Genomic DNA, 8154 nt, shown 5'->3' with positions numbered 1-8154 from the left:
TTTACCAACTGGGCGTTGTACAGAGGAGTGTATGACGCTGACCAATCAGCGACCAATCAGCCTCATACACTTCTCATTGCCCCAGCACACTGCACAATCACACTGTAACAATGGGCTGGAACAATGAGAAATGTATGACACTGATTGGTCACTGATTGGTCAGCCTCATACACTCCTCTGTAGAACGTCCAGTTGGTAAAAAGTAAAAACACGCCCAGTTGTCTATTCAGAAACTAATTAGCATAAATCTAAAATAGCTCATAACTTGCTCAAAAATGATCGTTTTTCAAAATAAAAACCACTGTTGTTATCTGGATTACAGCGCCGATCAGATTATGTAGGAGATAGGGCATTTATAACCTGGTGACAGAGCCTCTTTAAAAGCCCCCCAAAGGGCGTGTGCACCCAACAGGAGCGAGGCACAGAGGATAGCAGTACATGCCGGCATCCCTGGGGACGCTGGCAACAAGGTAATAGATGCTGGCGGCGGCTAAAGGAAGCCAGCTAGCGGCGAAGGCGGTTGCCAGAGCTACACTGACATATAAAGATCTTAAATCATACTTATATAATGCTAAAATATCATTATACTGTAACCAAATATTATAATTAACCTCTTCACGCGCTGCTCCGCAATAGTACGTCCTGCAGAGGGGTTAGTTCCCGCATCCAGACGTACTATTGCGGAGTAGTTCCCGGCGCACACTGTCCTAACGGACAGTGTCCGGGAACCGGTAGGTCAACTGTCCCCGACAGCTGACACTCCAGCCCTGCCGGTCAGCGAACCATCGCCGCTGATTTCGGCAATTAACCCCATAAATGCGGCGACGGATTGCCGTCGCCGCATTTAAGTGGTTTGAAGCACATCGGCAGCCCCCATGAAGTGATCGTGGGGGCTACCGATGCTTGTCACGGCAATCGGAGGTCAGACAATGACCTCCGGGTTGCCATGTACTGAAGCCTCGAAGGAGCAGCCTCCGGCCGGTCCTCCGAGGCTTCCTGTCAGTGTGACTGTCACGTCACAATGTCAGTTAGAGTACATTACACTACGTGTGTAGTCTAATGTACTCTAGCAGCGATCAAAGCTGCAAGTCTAAGTGTCCCCTAGTGGGACAAGTGAAAAAAGTAAAAAAAAGATAATAAAAATGTTTTAAAAAAAGTGTAAAAATAAAAGTTAGAAGTTATATAAACAAACACTGCATTTTTTTCCTATAATAAGTCTTTCATTATAGGAAAAAAATGAACACGTTAAAAAAAGTACACATATCTGGTATCACCGCGTTCGTAACGACCCCAACTATAAAACTATAATGTTATTTTTCCCGCACGATGAACACCCCAAAAAAAATCAATACAAAAACTACACCAGAATCGCTATTTTTTGGTCACCACCCCTCCCAAAATAGAGAATAAAAAGTGATCAAAAAGTCGCATGTACCAGAAAATAATACCGATAAAAACTACAACCCGTCCCGCAAAAAACAAGCCCTTACACAGCTTTTTTTGACTGAAAAATAAAAAAGTTACGGCTCTCCGAATATGGCGACACAGAAAATAAATAATTTTATAAAAAAGTGATTTTATTGCGCAAATGCTGCAAAACTATATACATATGGTATCGCCGTAATCGTACCGATCCGCAGAATAAAATATAATGGTCATTTATAGTAAACGCCGCAAAAAATAAACTAAAAAACATTGTCAGAATTGCTTGTTTTTGGTCACCCGGCTTGCAAAAAAATGTAATAAAAAGTGATCAAAAAAAAATCACATGCACCCCAAAATGGTACCAATGAAAAGTACAGATTGTCCTGCAACAAATAAGCCCTCACGCAGCTCCGGTGGTGAAAAAATAAAGACGTTCTGGCTCCCAGGAATATGGCGATGCAAAATGTGCAGTGTTTTCTAAAAGCGGGTAACATCCGACATCATTTATCAGTGCGACACCGGCCACATATCTATGAATTATTATTTATTTACCGCATTTTTATACCCTCTTATTATGCCCTGATGTTCTCCGCACAGATTACATATGCCCCCACATTATAAACTGAAATACCAGCGAAACCCAAAACAGAAAAACTACCAAGCAAAATCTGCGCTCCAAAAGCAAAATGGCGTCCCTCCCTTCTGAGCCCTGCAGCGTGCCCAAACAGCAATTTGTGCCCACATATATATGGCATCGCCATACCCGGGAGAACCCGCTTAACGCTTTATGAAGTATTTGTCTTCAGGGGCACAAACTGGGCACAACATATTATGGACTAAAATGGCATATCAGTGGAAAATTGCAATATTCACACCATCCGCTGTGCATTAACCCCTTTGAGCACTATGACTTAATAGCATGTCATGGTGCGGGGGTGATGTATGGAGCGGGCTCACATGCTGAGCCCGCTCCATACGCTGCGGGTGTCGGCTGTGTATTACAGCTGACACCCGGGACTAACGGACAGGAACAGCGATCGCGCTGTTACAGGAGTCTGTAAAAATAACAATATACTGCAATACATTAGTATTGCAGCATATTGTACCCGCGGTTCCAATGATCGCTGGTACAAGTCCCCTAAGGGGATTAATAAAATGTGTAGAAGAATTAAAGTTATTAGTAGTGAGAAAGAAAAAAGTTTAAAGTTAATGAGAATGAGAAAATTCAACATTTTAGTGGAAAAAAATTGTGATATTAATTTTCTCCGCCTAATTCTAATAAATTCTGCAAAAGACCCGTGGAGTCTATATGCTCACTATACCCCTAGAAAAATTCCTTGAGGGGTGTTTCCAAAATGGGGTAACTTGGGGGGCTTCCACTGTTTTGGTCCCTCCAGGGCGTTGCAAAGGCGGCATGGCACCGAAAAACAATCCAGCAAAATCCGTACTCCAAAATCCAAATGGCGCTACTTCCCTTCTGAGCGCTGCCATGGGTCCAATCAGCAGTTTAATACCACATATGGGATATTGCCATAATCGGGAGAAAATGCTTTACAAACGTTGTGGTTCTTTTTTCCTTTATTCCTTATAAAAATTAAAAATTTCTATGCCCCTAGATAAATTCCTTGAGAGGTGTAGTTTCCAAAATGGGGTCACTTTTGTGGGGTTTCCCCTGTTTTGGTCTCTCCAGGGCGTTGCAAACGCGACATGGCACCGAAAACCAATCCAGCAAAATCCGTGCTCCAAAATCCAAATGGCGCACCTTCCCTTCTGAGCCCTGCTGTGGGTCCAATCAGCAGTTTATTACCACATATGGGATATTGCCATAATCGGGAGACATTGCTTTACAAATGTTGGGGTGCATTTTCTTTATTATCTCTTGTAAATATTAAACATTTCTATGTTTTTTCAGAAAAAAAGTAGATTTTCATTTTTACAGACTAATTCTGATAAATTTGGCGAAAAACCTGCGCGGTCAAAATGCTAACTGTACACCTAGATAAATTCCTTGAGGGGTGTAGTTTCCAAATGGGGTAACTTTTGGGGGATTTCCACTGTTTTGGCACTACAAGACCTCTTCAAACCTGACAAGGTGCCTAAAATATATTCTAAAAAAAAGGAGGTCCAAAATCCACTGGGTGCTCCTTTGCTTCTGAGGCCAGTGTTTCAGCCCATTAGCACACTAGGGCCACATGTTGGATATTTCTAAAAACGGCAGAATCTGGGCAATAAATATTGAGTTGCATTTCTCTGGTGAAACCTTCTGTGTTACAAAAAAAATGTATTAGAAATGAATTTCTGCAAAAAAAATAAAATTTGTAAATTTCACCTCTACTTTGCTTTAATTCCTGTGAAACGCCTAAAGGGTTAAAACACTTTGTGAATGCTGATTCGAATACCTTGAGGGGTGCAGTTTTCAAAATGGGGTGACTTCTGGGGATTTTCTAATATATAAGGCCCTCAAAGCCACTTCAGAACTGAACTAGTCCCTGAAAAAATAGCCTTTTGAAATTTTCTTTAAAATATGAGAAATTGCTGCTAAAGTTCTAAGCCTTGTAACGTCCTAGAAAAATAAAATGACGTTCAAAAAACGATGCAGACATAAAGTAGACATATGGGGGATGTTAACTAGTAACTATTTTGTGTGGTATTAATATCTGTTTTACAAGCAGATACGTTTAAATTTAGAAAAATGCAAATTTTTGCAAATTTTTTCTAAATTGTGGTGTTTTTCAGAAATAAATACCAAAATTATTGCTAAAATTTTTTTACTAACTTAAAGTACAACATGTCACGAGAAAACAATCTCAGAATCGCTTGGATAGGTAAAAGCATTCCAACGTTATTACCACATAAAGTGACACATGTCAGATTTGAAAAAATTGGCTGGGTCCTGAAGGCCAAAACAGGCTGGGTCCTGAAGGGGTTAAAGGCGTTGGCCAGGAAAAAATGAGAGAATGGACTAAGCATCCATCTTGGTCGCAACTATTTTGGCAATCAGCTATTGATACCGGTGGAGTAAGCTACTTATAAATGGGCCTGTAGTCATTTAGCCTGGACTGGAAGGCTGAGTTCATACATTGCTTATTTGATGAAGATCTCTCCCTTTTGCATTGCAAAGGATTAAAGCCGAAATCAAAATATGCGACGTGTGAACTAAGCCTATTGGTGTACATGGTGGTGAATGATACTGTAATAGCAAAAAATAGTGGAAAAGGAAGTGCTGAGCTCTGCACCCAGTTCCCATATTAGAGTACTGGACAGGAAGAAGGGGGTAGGGCAACGGCCGGCCACAGAAACAGGACAAGATAACAAGGTCTCTGTTCTCCTCTATCCATGTGTTCCAGCTGATAAATAGGTGGGTGTGCCATTTTTGTGCGCCACCTTCGTCGCGTATGTCCCATATTGGGAACGGGTTTCTCTTTCAATGTGTCGCAGCCTGGCTTTAACGATAGTCAGTCCTCGTAAGAGTAGACATTACGTGTAGCACAACAAGCTGCTTCTGCGGGAAGGCTTCGACATGATCCCAGGGACAGCAATCTGCTCTGAGGCGCTCTGAATGGCGCACATCGCTGCATGTTTACGTCGTCTCACGCTTAGAGGATGTGGGGGAAGGGCCAGTGAAGGTTTTTGATGAACGGGACGAACGAGAGGTGAGTCGGGACCGTTATGGGAAAAGTTATGTACGTACTAATTTTACACAAGAGGCTACTAACAAATCATTGTGTTCCTATCAGAGAGGTGTCGCCGGGTGCGGGGAGGCCTCTTGTGACTTACGTCTTGCAGGGTGCCGCTTCTTCCATGTCTGTATTTCCGCTTTGTTACACTCTATGTACGATACAGTTTGTGTCTAGCTCCGTTGTAGACCTAGCCCTAACGTGTAAATGTCACCTAGTTGCATGACCTCGAAATCTAGTGAGTTGTATCTTGCTGTGCGATTACATAGATGCGGTCTTGGGAGGGGCTGACTAGTATTTATCAATAGGATGTTTTGACATTGCAGAAAAATGTGTGAACTGAACTTTTCTTTAGCTATGTCTTTCTGAGAAACTCCAGAAACATGAAGGCTGTCCGTACTCATGGACAATATTCGGCTCGGTTCACATCTGCGTCAACCGCAAATCGAAATGGAAGCATGTAGGATGGATGCCATTGCCTGCTTCGAGATGTCCGGTTTTGGGTCATTGGGCAGAACCGTTTAGTATGCTACACTGGTGTTTAACGGTAAACTGATGGAAAAGAGGCCCGTCTTCAGTTGATGGCGTTTTCCATCAGAAAAATCCCATTGATGTCAATGGGAACGTTAACGAAAATGACAAAATAACATGGAGAAAACCCGCCAGTGTAATTAGAATCTTACTACCACGCCAGTAAGAGAACGCACCTCTGTATAAGGGTTGGAGGCTTCGTTCACACAATCGTAATACTCCTGAAGTGAACTAACCGCATAATGGATTCCTATGCTAATGCAACTGAATTAGGGTGAATTCACATGTTGCAAAAATTTCTGTCATTGAAAATGCCATTCCATACATCTGAATGGGGATGTTTCTGCGGCATGTGCTCGAATCTCTGCAAGCTCTGTTTAGATTAACGGAACAGTCCCTGAAATTTCTGTAACAGATCTGCGCATGTAAATTCACCTGAAACGCTTGGGTAAAATCGCCTTACTTTGCAGTAGACTGGGCTAGGCATTGTTTGATATTGAAAACCACATGTACTGTACGGCCTAATTCACACGACGGTACTGGTCCAAAACTTCCATTGCGGTCCAAAACTTTTGTTGTGCATCCATGTGTCGTCAGGATTCACGATCCGCAACAATAAAGACTGATGTTACTAGTATGTGAAGCCGTAAATTGGGGCCGTAAAACTTGTCCTGACTATTTGCGATCTGGATTCGCGGCCCTCACACGGATCCCGTACTGTAATCATGTTTTCAGTATGGGACAGTTGTCCTGCAGCGAGGCAGGGACTCCTAGCGTCGTACATAACTATGATGCTAGGAGCCCGGCTCCCTGCAGTGTGTTCGGTCCGGGACTTGCGGCCGAAATACGTTCCGTCCATTACGGACCGAACATGCTCGTGTGAATCCAGCCTAACAGTTAATGAAAACCCAAAATTTAGAGTCTCCGAAAATTAGAACATTAAATAAGCCCAATTTCAAAAATGATTTTTAATACCAAAATGTTGGCCTACTGAAAAGTATATGCACTCAATACTTGGTTGGAGCTCCTTTTGCATGAATTACTGCATCAATGCGGCGTAGCATGGCGGCGATCAGCCTGTGGTACTGTTGAGGTGTTATGGAAGCCCAGGTTGCTTTGCTAGCAGCCTTCAGCTCGTCTGCATTGTTGGGTCTGGTGTCCCTCATTGCTGTCAGTGAATGACTGACCGCTCTAATGCATTGCACTACGTGGGCAGTGCAATGTATTCGAGTAAAGATCAGAGGTGTAGGACTTCAAGTCCCCTAGTGGGACGACAAAAAGTTAATAAAAACGTTGAATAAAAGTTTCAAGTTAAAAAAAACACTGCTTTTTTTTTTTATCCTATAATAAGTATTTTATTATAGGAAAAAAATTAAACCGTTAAAAAAAAATGTACACATTTAGCATCACCGCGTCCGTAACGACCCAAACTGTAAAATTATAATAGTATTTTTCCCTCATGCTGAACACCGCAAAAAAAACAAACCAATGCCAGAATCGCAATTATTTTTAGTCACCACCTCTTACAAAACATAGAATGAAAAGTGATTAAAAAGTCGCATGTACCCCAAAATAGTACCAATGAAAACTACAACCTGTCACGCAAAAAAACAAACCCTTAGGGTATGTGCACACGTAGTGACCAAAAACGTCTGAAAATACAGAGCTGTTTTCAAGGGAAAACAGCCCCTGATTTTCAGACGTTTTTTGAGCAACTCACGTTTTTCGCGCCGTTTTCGCGGCGTTTTTTACGTCCGTTTTTGGAGCTGTTTTCATTGGAGTCTATGAGAAAACAGCTCCAAAAACGTCCAAAGAAGTGTCCTGCACTTCTTTTGACGAGGCTGTATTTTTACGCGTCGCCGTTTGACAGCTGTCAAACGACGACGCGTAAATGACAGGTCGTCTGCACAGTACGTCGGCAAACCCATTCAAATGAATGGGCAGATGTTTGCCGACGTATTGGAGCCCTATTTTCAGACGTAAAACGAGGCATAATATGCCTCGTTTACGTCTGAAGATAGGTCGTGTGAACCCAGCCTTACAACAACTTTTTTGATGAGAAATAAGTTATGGCTCTCGTAATATCGTGAAACAAAAAATATTTTTTTTTTTTAAAAGAAGTGATTTTATTGCGCAAATGCTGCAAATCATAAAAAAAATATATGCATATGGCATCGCCGTAAATCGTATTGACCCGCAGAATAAAGTAAAATGTCAAATGTGCATAGAGCTCTTCAATTCTGAGCCCTGTCATTTGTCCGGGTAACTGATAAATGCCTTGAGGGGTGTAGTTTCTAAAATAGGTCACTTCTTGGGGGCTTCCACTGTGCTATGGTACCTCAGGGCTTTGCAAATGCGACATGTCCTGCCTGTCCAAACAGCACTTTATGACCACATTTGGGATATTGCTGTATTTGGGAGAAATTGCTTTACAAATGTTGAGGTGATTTTTGTCCTTTATCCCTTGTAGAAAATAAAAAATTCAACATTTTAGAGTAAAAAAAAATGTTGATATTCCACT

The 8154-nt window shown here is 41.9% G+C and overlaps 1 protein-coding gene across 4 annotated transcripts in view; it reads left to right on the top strand.

Moving 5' to 3' along the window:
- Positions 1-4456: 4456 nt before the first annotated feature.
- Positions 4457-8154, top strand: part of LOC142743140 (uncharacterized) — a 139912-nt gene continuing 136214 nt past the window's right edge. For 3 of the 4 annotated variants that reach the window (XM_075853581.1, XM_075853578.1, XM_075853576.1), the window contains exon 1: positions 4797-5078. The gene's annotated coding sequence lies outside the window, so the exon portion shown is untranslated. The other variant, XM_075853577.1, reaches the window with a different exon arrangement.

The sequence above is a fragment of the Rhinoderma darwinii genome, chromosome 2 (assembly GCF_050947455.1).
Source record: "Rhinoderma darwinii isolate aRhiDar2 chromosome 2, aRhiDar2.hap1, whole genome shotgun sequence".
Taxonomy (NCBI): domain Eukaryota; kingdom Metazoa; phylum Chordata; class Amphibia; order Anura; family Rhinodermatidae; genus Rhinoderma; species Rhinoderma darwinii.
The sequence above is the reverse complement of the archived record's forward strand: the minus strand, read 5'-3'. Positions and strand labels throughout refer to the sequence as shown.